The sequence below is a fragment of the Protopterus annectens genome, chromosome 1.part1 (assembly GCF_019279795.1).
Source record: "Protopterus annectens isolate FY-2018-M chromosome 1.part1, PAN1.0, whole genome shotgun sequence".
Lineage (NCBI taxonomy): Eukaryota > Metazoa > Chordata > Ceratodontiformes > Protopteridae > Protopterus > Protopterus annectens.
This window is the reverse complement of record NC_056726.1, coordinates 1226504727-1226520215: the sequence shown is the minus strand read 5'-3', so window position 1 is coordinate 1226520215 and position 15489 is coordinate 1226504727. Positions and strand designations below refer to the sequence as shown.

At 39.8% G+C, this 15489-nt stretch overlaps 1 protein-coding gene across 1 annotated transcript in view; it reads right to left on the bottom strand.

Moving 5' to 3' along the window:
* The window catches only part of LOC122809462 (flt3-interacting zinc finger protein 1-like), a 78069-nt gene that overhangs the window by 61542 nt on the left and 1038 nt on the right, over window positions 1–15489 (bottom strand). The gene's annotated exons all lie outside the window — the stretch shown is intronic.

Sequence of the window (15489 nt, the reverse complement as noted above, 5' to 3'; positions counted from 1 at the left end):
TACTTCTCAGATCTCCACCTATCAAATGAGGATCTTTGGTTAATTAAGTTCCTTGATGATTGTATGCTGGGAGTCATCAACAAATCCCCCACTGCCACACATGCATTCCAGCAAAAGCTTACACTTGTCAACAGCTGGTACATTAAAAATGGGATCAAACTCAATGCCAAAAAGTGCAACATTGTACCACTTCAAAATGAAAAGGTTGAGAGACACATGGGTGGACAGCTCATTTAAATTTGGCCAGCGAGTTGCAACTGTGGTCTATCTTGCACAGCTCATATCCTCATCTTCTTGTCAGATCATCACTGAGTACAATGCCCTTTGGGATGCACCTTACTGATCATATCAAGCAATTGGAAAGACCTTGGAGGATTATGTCTAAAAAGATCAGGGCCCTTAAAGATCCTGGTGGCTTTATGCGTATACTCAGTTTTGGAAACACTCCACTTACTCAAATGTTCTTAATCTCGAATTACTTTAACACCAGCAGAGGTGATCAAAACTCATTTGATCGCTTCTACCAGTGTTAAGACTGTGCAAGAGTACGGATCAGGGAAACTGCCTTTCCCCACTATCCGGTGATCTCAGAGTTGGTATATAATATTAGCAGGTGGTGTGGGGGGCCTTGTCCCCTGGAAAAAAAATGGTTTTATTTTTTTCACTGTTTTGGCTTTTGAACTTTTGGAATTGATCGTTAGCAGTTTGAGATTTATATACTTTGATGCTTAGATTTTAGTTTCCTTAAGGGAGACCTGCATCTTGCATATAGGGCTATAATGGATCCAGGTGTCCAAGAACTCATAAACCTCAATAAAGCAAACAGTCCAGCTAACACTAGGGCCAGAGATCTAAATCTGCTCCAACAAATAAGTCAAAGAAGAGGAATAGATCTGTCACGTAGCACCTACTCTTTCTCTGGAACAAACTTCTTCAAGTTAAGCAATGTGACACACTGTCTATCTTTAAGAAGGAGCTGGACAACTGGAAAGATGTTCATAAATTCTCCCTTGATATGACTGACTTCGTCCTCCTTAGACTGAGAGGCAAGGCCTAATGGTGGGTACTGGCAAGGTGGAAATGGTATCATGGCTTATGTTGCCTTGTTAACTTCTATGATCCAATGACATGAACACTCACATGTTGAAAAGCTTGACAGTCTCCATTCCTTGGTAAATGGATGACTCCAGAGGACAGAGGGACAGGACTAAATTTCAGAAGAGCTGCTGTTCTGGTGGAAACTAGATTAGACATTTCAGATGGCAGGGCAAATTTTGTAGGTAGTAGAAAGACCCAAACCACTTTTGTGAGCTACTGTTGCCATCTATAAGGATGTAGCTAAACTGCTTTTACAGCAGTCTGGAACTTGTCTGCAAGTGGGAAAACTACTCAAGATATGCAGTGTGAAGCCCTACAGACTTCTTGAAAGTGTCAGTGAAGTTGAGGTATGTTGACTATGGGACACAGGTTGTGCTCTTAGATTAGTTGGAGCAGTCTCCTGAATTTCTTAGATTAGTTGGAGCAGTCTCCTGAATTTTGGGCAGAGGAGGGAGGATGAAGAATCTCTGTCATTCTTCTCATCCACATGTCAAACAAATTCTTCTCTGAAAGAATCAATATAGCTAAAAACTCAAGATCATCCTTGGTCTGTTTAGATTTTGGTTTGTCTTTCCTTCCAAAAGGATTCAACATTTTTCTTGGAAGCTCAATCACTCGTGTGCACACACTAAGCCAGCACTTGTCAAGTCAGGTATAGCACCAGCTCACTCACCTCCAAAGACTGCTAGTTATTTTTGCTTCTCATAGCATTTGAATCTCAATCCTTTTAGTTGTTGCGGTAAAGTAGTTTATTTTTCCTCTACCTAAAGCACTGCAATCTTGCAAGCATTAGCCTAGATGCTAAATTACCAGCCAAGGCCCACAGTAGTACTGCCTCAACTACCCACGGACACACACACACACACACACACACACACACACACACACACACACACACACACACACACACACACACACACACACACACACACAGACACTTTGGTGGATGACAAGGTGCAAGAGATGCAACCCCAGCAATTATCTTAGTGGATGCACTGCAGGGAGTAGACACCAGTTATTCTCTGCCTGATCAGGAACAACATACATGGGATGAGACAGATCTCAGGTAGTGGTCCATGAGTTGCCTGGCTGCAGCTCAGTGGTAGCACTTGGGAACAAGGACTCTTCTCCTCAGGCTTCTCTTCACAAGTCCCACTAGTGTAGGATATGGACTCACTAAGTCACCCCATGTCATAGCCTGCAGCCCAGGCTAATAAACTTCAGAAAGATTTTGAGGTCTGTGGAACCTATCTTTGCAGGTACAGGAATGCACTCCAGTAACATGGACCACTGGCAGTTCAGAGACCTGTGCAGACATCTCAAACCTCTGTGTTGCCACCACCAGTTGCACACCTGAGGTGACAGCACCAAGCAGCTTAACATTTGCCCACTGCATGCTCTAATCCAATATGTAATCCATGCACGAAGCACATCCATTCTGAAGCTTGCGGGTGGGGAATCTCTCTCTCCGCTCCTTTTCTGCTTTCTATTAAGAGCCAAGCAGTATCACAGACTCAAATACAAAAAAATAATTACTCCCCATCTCTGCAGCTCACAACTTTAAGTTTCATGAACTTTACCATGAACTGTCCTATGACCCTCATTCCTACTCCTTAAAATACCTCAGTAATTATGTAGAAGTGCCCTTGGGGCATCCCAAGGGGAACCGTCTCATCAAGGATGTCACATCTGCAAACTAGAAGTACTTTGATTCTGCTCCAGCAATACTCAAGATGGCAGATGTCCTTAATAAGCCTCCAGCTGAATGTTGTGAGATCCTGCAAAAAATGTATCCTAGAGTTGACACGTGTGTGACCTTCTCAGTTCAGCAGGACTCAAAAAAACACAACATAGTGCCATGCAGCTGCCTGACCAGATGTCTACAGCACCAAACAGGGTGGGCAAGTCTTCTCCTTGGTCGTAATAGAGCCACCATCCTGTCTCCCTGCCCAATTTCTAGTTCTCCCAAGTGGATCAGGAACTGGGAAACCTTTTGACCCTCTAACTGTTTGGCGTTGAGGAGAAGTTGATAAAGACCTTCTACAGTGCACAGTCATGTTGGATGATGCAACTCTGATTATACTAAGGCTTGGCTGAGGGAAGCCAGCTCAAACCAGTACTTGCACATGATGACATGGCTGAGGATCACCTTTCTTTAATAGGAGAGCAGGAGTCCATCCTAAATGTCCCATTAAGAGATAAAGTGTTATTTGGCCCAACTTCTTTGGATTCTGGAAGGGAAAGCAAATCCTCACAACTAATGAGGGCCTTTATGGACATCTCAGTCCCCCTACTACTTTTTGCTAGATCTAAACACCCCCCAACTCAACAACAAAATACCTTACTAATCAAGGAGGCACTTGAAGCAACAGAATATTTGCCATCCTGACTGGTGTTGGTATGATCAGCAAACTTACACAAGAGAAAGGACCCTGCGGGCCAAAGGCCATATCCCTAATCATCATTTAGGGCTGCCTGGGATTGGGAGAAGACTGTTTTCCAAGCGTACCACAAATCAGAAATCTAGCACAAAAGACTGGTGGCTTTATTTATATGGTCTTGCATGGCCACATTTGAGAGTTTGTAAATCCTCCCTCATAAAGGTATCTCAGAAACCAAGCTTCTCCACAGAGCTCTTGGGAATGTCCCAAGACACTACTGCTAAAACAGACCACAGAGAATGTCCTTCCCTCGGAGTAAGGCCAAGAGGTCTAGTTTTGTGTCTTTTGGTTCCAAAAGGAACAGAATACTTCTGTTTAGTCCAGAAGGTCATCATCCAGATTGGTAATGCCAACATGTGAATGCTGATGCTTCACAAGAGCATGATTCTGCTGCTGAATGGCACCTGTATGGAGTCAACGAGCAGGACAGATACCTACTGTAGTGTCAGCAATGACAGTGACCGTGGGAATCAACCACATGGGGGAAGTAGTAGTGTGTGTGCCACTGCAGACCTCATAAGACCAATCAGTACAGTGTCTGAGGACTTGTATCATAGAGTCATTCATATATATTCCAAGGCCATTGAGTCTTATGACCATTATGCTTTGGTAGCACCCACACTCAGGATTCACCACCTTTCTCCAGGAGGCCCATACCAGTCAGGCCCAGAGTAGCAGATTAGGAGCTGCTGCATTACAAGTCTGTTCTTCCACTACGTTTTATTTATCGGTTTGTGAAGCTCTAGATCCCTGGTTCTGGTACTGCTGGAACCGTTGGAATTGTGGAGATCCAGCAGGTTCAGAATAATTAGGTCTTTAATGGCACATTAACCAAGACAGACATCTCCCCTCAACACTATTTAAAACAATGAATAAAGGACTAAAGCTTACAGTATCTCTTGGCAGCAGAGGGACTTTTAGGCCTGTGATCTTTCCATTTAGGAACCTTGGGGTCTTTATAATTATTTGATAAATTAAGTGAGACAGACAACGAAGGGGGCATTGTACTCGACAACTGGTCTGATCAATGTCTAAAAAGGTAATGGTTAGTACTGATGATATTCCTCTTGCAATTACCTGTGCTAAATAAAAGGAATTCCAGAAAAATGGGAACTGCTGGAGGGACAGATATGTATCCCAGAGACTACCTCATCTCTGGAACAAGCTCCCCATCCATGGGAAGCAGAGTTATTCCCTAACCCAATTCAAGGGTAACTTGGACAATTGGATGGGGAACAGGAAATTCATCCTCGGTTTGGCACCAGTGTCTCTAATGGACACAGGCAACCTGTAAATGGTTCATCTCCCAGACCCCCTGCTTGTAAAGCCATCATCTCTGAAGCACCTACTTACACTTATCAAGGGTACTAGAACTTGTGAGAGATTTGGGATGCATGCCTAGGTTTAAAAAGGCCTTGTGGCCGTTCGCCTAGTAAACACCCATGAAACCTATGAACTCATAAAATGTTAAGACACCTGGTGGTGTAAACCTTGGCTCTAGATGATTGCCACTGAAGTGTCATCCCAACCCCATGTGCAAACATGGGAAAAAAGACAAAGTCAAAGTAAACTTTACTGTCGATCAGATATACACAACAGTGCAAGCCAACGAAATTATGTTGTTTCAGTCCCCATGCAAGACATAACAATGAACAAAGAGTTTGAATGACAGTAAGACTAATGCACATTCAGTAATAATTAAAATATTAACAGCACAGTAAATTACCAGAAATGGACAGCAAGACATCAGACAATATTATACTACCAGGTATTGCAAGACTATGACTTCACATTGTGATTGTGTAGAATATTGCACTTCATCAGCTGTAGTATGATATAGTCTGATGTTCATATTACATATGTACGGAGTGGTGACAAACTCCTGCATATTTCACATTCAGGAAGTAATAACGTAAGAAATCAGGCTAACTGTACCAGTTACTGAAGCAATTTGCCAGAATGATTACTATAAATGATACTTCAGAGCACATGGCATATTGATCTGATTATTGAGTTGAGCCCATTTCGTAGATGAAGAATTTACTGTGGAGAGATTATGCTGGAGAACTTAGGTTTCAGAGGGTGAGTTAACAACAATATCCAGTTTGCAATTGTCTGCAAACTTTTTTAGCCAAGGTTTTTCGCTCTCTGATTGGAGATCTAAGAGGTAAATGCCAAAAGGAGAGGTATGCCTTGCCTTGGTTACACTTTTATCATTTTTGCAATCAGAACTCCAAAAACAGGATTTTTGGTAACAACAAGCTTCATCTACCTCCAAGGGGAAAATCCCAGTTACTTGTTAATCCATCAATATATAAGGAAAAGTTTATCTCATGTCTGCACATCTCTGACAATGCTCTATGTGTGTATAGAAAAACAAAAAAAAAAACAAGTGGGCCATTGCACTGCAAGATATGGCACCTAGCGCACCTATTTTTGATCTCTTTTTTTATACCACATTTCCTCATCACTTATAACCGCTTTGAAGGAGTACTAACAGCCTACTCAGCTACAAGGGCCACGACTCAGAGCTAGTAGCGGGAGAGAGCCCAGAGGTTATTTTTCCCTTCATTATTTACCATAGTCTGTAGTAATTCATAATACAGCTCTCAGGCCACATATCTACAAAGGACACAAATTAGTGTTAGTAACGGGAGAGAACCAAGAGGTTAATTCCCTTTACTATTTATTACTCTTTTTTAACAGTATTTACTCTGTACTCTTGCCAAATTGATTTTGTTACCAAGTGACTCCTAGGGCTAGAACTGGGTAACCTCAAATAGCCTGTCATATCCAGTAAACAAATTCTATAATTACTGGGGATTAAAAAGAAATAAGGGTTAATGCCTATAGAACACTCAGTGCGCTAAATGTTATACAAAAATGCTGGCCTAGTAACATGGACTTTAAACTGCTTCATTATTAGCGCAGAGTGTAGGCAGCATTTTTTGTTTCCTTTCCCTGGCTTACCTAATAGCACCTGGTAATTTTAAATATTGTTATATCAGCTTTTTAATTATGTTACATTGTGCTCATTCTCTGAATTTGATGTAAACCAAATTATAATCTGGAATAGTTTACTACATTAAGCACTGTTTTGTTTTTCCATGAACTGAGGTAGACCTAATGGGTCTTTTGTTAAGACCTACACAATTAGTGTGCTATTTCTACCTGTTCCTCATTTTAATGGCATTGTGTTATGCAGCTCTGACTTGCCTTTTGAAACTACAATGTGTTAAGTTAGTTTTTTTAGCAACTTTGGAATCTCTGCTGATACAGTGTATATAGCTACTATATTAACCCTGAGATTTTACTAGTTATGTTGCTGCCATATTTGCTTTCTTACTAAGTGAATGTATTCATGTTTTTTCCTATCTTATATTACCTGTACCCTTATTTGCTAATTTACTGTATTGTCTTTACTGTTTTTTTTTCTCGCTCTTCTATAATCTACTAAGTTTTCCAGCCTGATTATCCTGTTCTAAGAATTTAAGAACTTACCCCACTGTTTTTCCTGCTGTGTTATCCTTTAACCAAGGACTTTGGCCATATAAACTCTGCGCCCCTACCACTACAAGGATCAAGAAAGTATGTGGTCTCCTACAGCTGACACTAAAGCCCAACTTTGTATATAATATTATACTAAGGGTTTATACACGCTTCCCAGCCAGGTCTGCCAGCAGCCATATCCTCTCTCTAATTTATAATCTTCTTACCTCTGTCTTTTCCCTTACTGTACCCTCCTCTGTACCTCATACATTCTATCATTGTAATCCCTGACCAGTTACCCCTTAAGGATCTATTGCAAACTTATCCTTGCCCACTAAGTGGCACCACTATCTACCTTTTCTTCACTCCCATGTCTATCCCCCTTTTTTGCTTCTCCCTAACTGCCTTTTTCCCTATTCTGCTCTTCATTCCATCCTACTCTAGCCCCCTTCTTTCTCTATAGCTACCAAGTTTTACTACTATCTATTACTGAGTATCTACTCCCATCACTTATCCCCTCCTTGCTCACCTTCAGCAGCCTGCATTTTACTAATTATCTCTCTAGACCTTTAGCCCTTCACTTGTCTCTTCCTGCTCCATTCGCCCTTCGGGTTCACTCCGCTCCCCTCCCCTACCCCCAATTACCAACCACCCCCAGGGGTCCTAGTCTTATACTTCCTAGCCACTCCCACCTCCTCAACCAAAACACCAATTAATTACACCACCCTAGATAATTAACACCACACCCTTGTCTCCACTTAACCTATCTTAGCTCTCATTTCTTAGGATCTATCTCCCACTCTTAGCTCTCTATCCTATCCTCTACTACTACCACCTACCTTAGTACCTTTTTCAAATTATATAACCATGCCCAAACAAACCACCTCTTCACTAACTAAAATACTACTCAGTGCCTCACTATCTTTTATAACCTCAGCCTATTAACCTTCTTCAAACACCTACATTTCTCTCAGTTACCCCCCCAACCAAACAGCCACACAAACCCTCACTTTCTCCCATGACAACATAACTATAATATCAACACCTAGCTACCTACCTGCAAAGTATCATAGATTGGCTCATATTAAATATAATAATCCACTAACCAAAAAAACTCAACATCTATTCAGTAACCTACATTATTCCTTACTTATACTAAAAAAGCAAACCTTAGAAAATGGAGATATCCATCCTAATCCAGGCCCCGCAAATGTCATGCCTATTGATCTTCTTACTACCAATCCTTCCATCACATGGACCCCCAATGAACACCCCAATTCCCTCCTAATAGCACATCTCAATATCCAAAGTGTTAATAACAAAATTCCCCAACTCCATTCTCTCCTGGACATAAACTCTTTTGATATTCTATGTTTGACAGAAACTTGGTTAAAACCTTGAATTCCAGATAATGAAATTATCCCACCAGGGTATAATATTATAAGATTAGATCGTAATAAAAGAAAGGGAGGGGAGTAGCAATTCTCTTCAAGGATGGGCTCCAAGTTACCTCCTTATCCTACAACCCACCTAAGGACACTAATGCTGAAGTCCTTATTTCCAAAATTCAGCTGAACTCTACTAAGTCCACAGATATCATGTGTGTCTATTTTCCTCCTGGAAATAATATTAGTTCACTAGAGGATATTCTTTGCTGGATCTCATCAACCTTCCCACAATAAACTATTATCCTAGGTGACTTCAACATTGACTGGAAATGCATTAATACTGAGCACCCCACTTCTCATATTAACCTTCATGGATTCTCCCAGACCATCACCTCCCCCACAAGAACTAACAAACCCAACAATAAAGAAAGCACCCTGGATTGGATTCTCATTAATAATTACCACCAAACCTACAAAGTTGGTATTCTCCCTGATGATGCTAGTGATCACTCTTTGACCTACATAATCAGGCCAAAAATTGACATCTCTCACCCAGCATTGTATAGAACTATATGGTTCAACAAGCATTTCAACCAATGGCTATTCCAGAGTGAACTTAGTGCTTGCAATTGGTCTTCCATAAAAACCCTACCACTTGAAGAGGCTGTCAAATCCTTTAACTCCAGGTTCTTAGATATCCTTTACCAGCATGCACCCAAGCGTACTATCAGAACAAGGTCAAAACCAGCCACCTAGATCTTCCAAGAAACAAGGCAGAAAATCCTGATCAGAAATAAAGCCTGGACCAAATGGCGAACTACCAAAACCTCATCAGATCAGCTAGTATTTAGGCAGATGAGAAATATGACCAAAAAAGCAATACTCTTAGACAAAAGAAACTTTTACTGTAAAATGCAGCAAACACACCAAAATAACCCTCAAAAATTCTGGGCCAGTATCAGACTCCTACACCCAGGTCATTCCAGTACATCAACCCCAACAGGTGCAAATCATGAGATTCCCAACCAAACTGCTAATTCCTTCAATACCTTCTTTACAGAAGCCATCCAAACACTAGCCAGTCAGCTATCCCCAGACAGCTCCAGTCTTCCTACCCCAACAACTAGCTCTCTTCCTAAATTCCTTCTGCAACCCATCTCAACTAATTTCATTTACAAACTCATTCAAAAAATTAAGCCTTGTACTCCTTCTGCTGACCAAATCCCAGCTGAAGACCTGCAAAAAGCAGCTAAAACTGTATCTTATCCTATATCTATCCTGATAAACAGAACCATTACTGAGGGAACTATCCTTGCCATCTGGAAAATCTCACACATTATCCCCCTACACAAAGGTGGTAATTCAAACGAATATTCTAACTATTGGCCTATAGTTCTACTATTCCCCTTAGCTAAAATAATGGAAAAATGCATTCATCATCAGCTTTTATACCACTTAATCCACCACAAAATACTAGCTAAGAGCCAACATGACTTTAGGCCATTCCATAGTACCACTACTGCCCTTTTATCCTTCACAGACACCATTAACAGAAACTGCAACAACATTCTTCTTTCCTCAGCTCTATTTAATGATCTTTCAAAAGCTTTCGATATGGTAAACCATACATTGCTTATAAATATCCTCAGATCCCTCTCTCGACACATTGGCGGTAAAATGGTTCACCTCTTACATTAGCAATAGGCAGCAGGCTGTTCCCTGGCAGAATAATCTATCATTCCACCTGCCAGTGACACTGGGTGTCCCCCGAGGCTATATTTTACATCCTCTTTTATTCCCTATTTTTATTAATGATCTTTACTTAGCTATTTCTTTAACTACCTGTATACAATATGCACATGATTCCACACTAATCTGCACAGCTAAATCATCACCTGAACTGCAATCCGTAACTCAGAATGTATTTAACATAGTAGAGTCATGGTTCTTAAAATGTTGTCTCCTCCTGAATACCAACAAAACTAAGCTGCTGCTCTTTACCCCTACCCGTAAAACCCTGCCAATAGATTTTTCTGTGACTTCTAATAATGGTACCCTCATATCCCCTGACTCTACTACCAAACTCCTAGGCATTACTATTGACAATAATCTTACCTTTGTCACCCACATTAATAACACAATAAAAACAATTAACATAAAAATGGGATCCCTGTATAGGATCAAACCTTTCCTTACTCCCTATAGCAAGAACTACTATTGCCCACACCCATCTTATCTCCACACTTCTGTATGCCTCCCCTATATACAATAACCTGACAAAGAATAATCTTCTGAAACTAGCTAGCTCCTATAGTAACATTGCCAGATTTGCCACTGGTAATCCTTTCAGATCCCATCATTGCCAGAATCTAAAACAGCTAGAATGGCTGGAACTACAAAATCAGATTTAGTTTAACCAACTTACTATTGCCCATAAAATCCTCAACCAGCCTAATAATACCCCTATACTCACAAACCTCATGATCCCCTACAAAAATCTAAATACCTTACGCTCATCAAACAAACTACTTGTTAGCATAAGTAAGTCTAACACTATGGCAGGTAACTCTCTGTTCTCAAACACAACTGGGAAAAGCTGGAACCTGCTCCCTACTGAACTTACTTCTCTTCCTTCCTTACCCCTCTTCAAACAAAAACTTAAAATATTCCTTAAAACACACTGGCTATGCCCATGCAGTAACCCAGGCTAAACTACTACTCTTACACTAATATCTCCATAACTCTATTCTCTACTAACTTAATTGCTTACCTTGTAAGAAAGGTAAACCAGAAAAACATTTATGAATTCCTCTTGTCCAGAACCTGTCCTATATTGTGTATAAAGTTGCGTTATTTTTTGTTAAGGACTGCTTATGTGCTGAAATATCCGATATATTCATCTTTATGGTCCCTTTAGTAACCTTATCTCAATGTTTACTAATTGTATTCGTCTTTGGAGCTTTTCTCCTCGGGCCTCTACTGTAAACGGACATATATCCAGTTACACTAGCCTGGTCAAAAAATAAATAAATAAATGTCAACCCTCAGAAGTAATCCTTTCAAGTATCATACAAACTTTGCACATTCCCTCCTCTAAGCCACAGGGATATTAACTCTGCTACTGAATAAACTGTAATCATACTTAAAAAATCAAGAGTATTAACCTTGAAGCACACCACTTCAATAATAACCAAATCACAACACTTCTGAAAAAGAAATGACCTTACATAACAGTAGGAGCCCATTGCTACTCACCTACAATCAGGTCCAGTCTTCCTAGAACCCATGTTTCTTCTCAGCCTCTTACCACACATCAACCTTCTTTAATATTAAATTACTTGCATCACAGTTATGACTAGTCTGACACTTTTGTTACTCCTAACCACAGGCTTTAAAGCACCAACAATGCATGAACAGTAAAAGTAGTAAACGAATAAGTGTACGTCAGTTATTTCCATTTTGCAACTGGGTTACAGCCAAAGAAAATCTGTTTACAAAGGTCACCTGAGGAGAAGTTACAACATACAAGTTACTCATGCAAGTTGCTTAATCTAAGCATTACATGCAAATGCAGGGGGAAACAAAACATGAACAAGCCATCTACACCGTATTTGCAGAGAAAAGGATCAAATCTACACTATGAAGTTTGAAAGGCATCAACATCAACAAGGTTATCACCCGTCAGTGTTTACCAAATGTCTTCCTATGACACATAAAACCTTCCAAGAAATATACTTTTATGCAAAAGCGTTGCTACCATCCGGAGAAGCTGGTAGGAAAGCAATTTTATATATATATATATATATATATATATATATATATATATATACACACACACATAAACACACACAGAGTGGATATAAACAATTTACACACCCTTGTTAAAATGCCATCTTTTTGTGATATAAAAAAAATGAGACCACAATAAATCATTTCAAAACTTTTCCCACCTTTAATGTGACCTATAACCTGTTCAATTCAATTGAAAAACAAACAAATCTGTTAGGTGAAAAAAATAATAAAAAAATAAAAAATGTACAATACGCTAGTTGCATAAGTGTGCACACCCTTAAACTAATACTTTGTTGTGTGTGCACACCTGTAAACTAATACTTTGTTGAAGCACCTTTTGATTTAATTACAGTATTCAGTCTTTTTGGGTAGGAGTCTATCAGTACGGCACATCTTGACTTGGCAATATTTGCCCACTCTTCCTCGCAAAAATGCTTCAAATCTGTCAGATTGCAAGGGCATCTCTTGAGCAAAACCATCTTCAGGTCACCCCACAAATTTTCTATTGGATTTAGGTCTGGGCTCTGGCTGGGACATTCCACAACTTTAATTTTCTTCTGGTGAAGCCATTCTTTTGTTGATTTGGGTGTATGCTGGGGGTCACTGTCGTGTTGAAAGGTGAAATTCCTCTTCACCTTCAGCTTTCTAGCAGACACCTGAAGGTTTTGGGCCAAAAGTGACTGGTATTTGGAACTGTTCATAATTCCCTCCACCTTGACTAAAGCCCCAGTTCCAGCTGAAGAAAAGCAACCCAAAAGCATGACACTGCCACCACCATGCTTTACTGTGGGGATGGTATTCTTTTGGTGATACAAAGTGTTGTTTTTGCACCAAACATACTTTTTAAAATTGTGGCCAAATAGTTCAACCTTGGTCTCATCAGACCATAACACATTTTCCCACATACTCTTGGGAGACTTGTATTGTTTTGCAAATTTTAGCCAGGCCTGGATGTTTTTCTGTGCAAGAAAAGGCTTCCGTCTTGTAACCCTACCCCATAGTCCAGACATATGGAGAATATGGGAGATTGTTGTCACATGTAGTATACAACTAGTACTTGCCAAAAATTCCTGCAGCTTCTTCAGTGTTGCTGTAGGTCCCTTGGCAGCCTCCCCGACCAGTTTTCATCTTGCCTTTTCATCAATTTTGGAGGGATATCCAGTTCTTTGCAACGTCACTGTTGTCCCATATTTTCTCCACTTTTTGATGACAGTCTTCACTGTGTTTCATGGTATATCCAACGCTGTGGAAATTCTTTTGTACCCTTCTCATAGGTTGGTACTAGGCTATCGGCCCTAAGGCCTACAGAAGCCTAGCCATAACAATTCTCTGGCTATTTCTTCCCACACTATTTACTTCCCTGGACCCCTGTCTAGCAGGGTGACTGACGTGATCCCCGGGGTGAATTTCCTTTCTCCAATCCAATCATCAAGGTTCCTTTTGAAGAGGGCCAAAGAGGCACTCTGCTTGACATGTATGGGCAGCCTGTTCCAGAGTCTGGGGAGTCTCTGGGTCAGGAACCTATCCCTCCAGCATGTTTTGTTTATTGTGATGACAAGGTTTAGATCCCTGGAGCATGTGGCTCTGAGGGATTGGGATTTAAGTGTAGCATGTCTAACTGTTCTCCTGACTGATATCTTTCAAGAATGAGATCCCTTTGATGTTTTGAAAGCTCTCTACAAACCATGGCTTTTTCTGTAGCAGGCAACTGAGTAAATGTCAGGAAAATCCTACTAGGACAGCTGAACTTTATTTGGGGTTAATCTTTAACTGATGGCAGGTGTGTACCCAAGAAGACAGAATGGTGTAATTAAATCAAAAGATGCTTCAACAAGGTATTAGTTTACGGGTGTGCACACACAACAAAGTATTAAAGGTGTGCACAAATATGCAACCAGTGTATTGTATGTTTTTTTTTTTTTTATATATTTTTTCCCCTAACAGATTTGTTTTTCAATTGAACTGTACAGGGTATAGGTTACATTAAAGCTGGGAAAAGTTTTGAAATGATTTATTGTGGACTCATTTTTTTATATCACAAAAACCTGGCATTTTAACAGGGGTGTGTAAACTTGTTATAACCACTGTATATCTACACACACACACACACATACATATGTGTGTGTGCTACAGGACAGAACTCTGATATTCTACTTAGAGGTGGGATTTTTTCCATGGCCCAGTTACATTCAAATATGCTCCAGCAGACACTTGAGAACATCTTACAAAAATGGTTAACTACCCACTTGAGCATACACATGTGTACATCCGCGGCTCATGAGTTACCTTTTCCACTTCCTAAATTCACTTTCTGTGAAGAATTTAAATCTTTTAATTTAACTGCTGCAAAATACTTTCCTTTGAAGCAGAACAGTAATAGCTGATTTGACACACTACAAAAAAAAAAAAAACTGCAGAGATAAGCAGCCACGTCTCTTTTTATTGTGTTCCTAATGCAATTCAGACAAAGCTTACCAAGTAAAAACATTACATACTCTGAAAAAGTTATAAAATAAAGGGACCTGCCGATCATGCCTGGTTGATGCAATTTTAGTACTTCTATCATTTTAACTTTCTTTTCACTGCAGAATTGTTACAAAACAGTTAATTATATGTAATCTTCTCAGTACAAACAGTTCATTTGCAATGTTATTTTAGGTTCATAAGTAAATACTGGGTTATCAGTCTGCAGAGTATTGCAAGCTCACTCAACAACCAGAGGTTATAATTAAACCCTGTACCTTATATATGTGAGGTTAAGACCTTAACAGTTATGCCAACCCTCCCTTATTCTTATGCTGAAGACTGGTAGAATCAAAATAAAGGCATATTTCCTGTCTACATAAATTAAAATGAAAACATGTTTTCACTTTTGTTGGTGGAATATGTCACTATTTTACATTTTAACAGCTTCTTATTTAACGTGGTAACATCTAAACGAAATTTCCATCATAGCTCTCAACCTTCCATCTCCAAAAAGAGGAACACTGCCTCTTTTAATGTGTGACAAATGGGCAAAATGTGGAACACTTACTAACAACTTCACATAGGAAGCTCATATAATGGTTTTACATGTTATTTACATATAAAAACGTATCTTGATGAATTAATATGATTCTGCTCTCTTTATCATAGACATCAGTTAAAAATACCTAATACTGAATGTGCATCATATACTTTCAATGTAGAACTTCCAGGAACATAAATGTTTCAGGACTTCAAATAAGGAACGTTCCTCGTAATGAGGTACACTTAAGAGGTATGATTTTCCCCATGTTGAC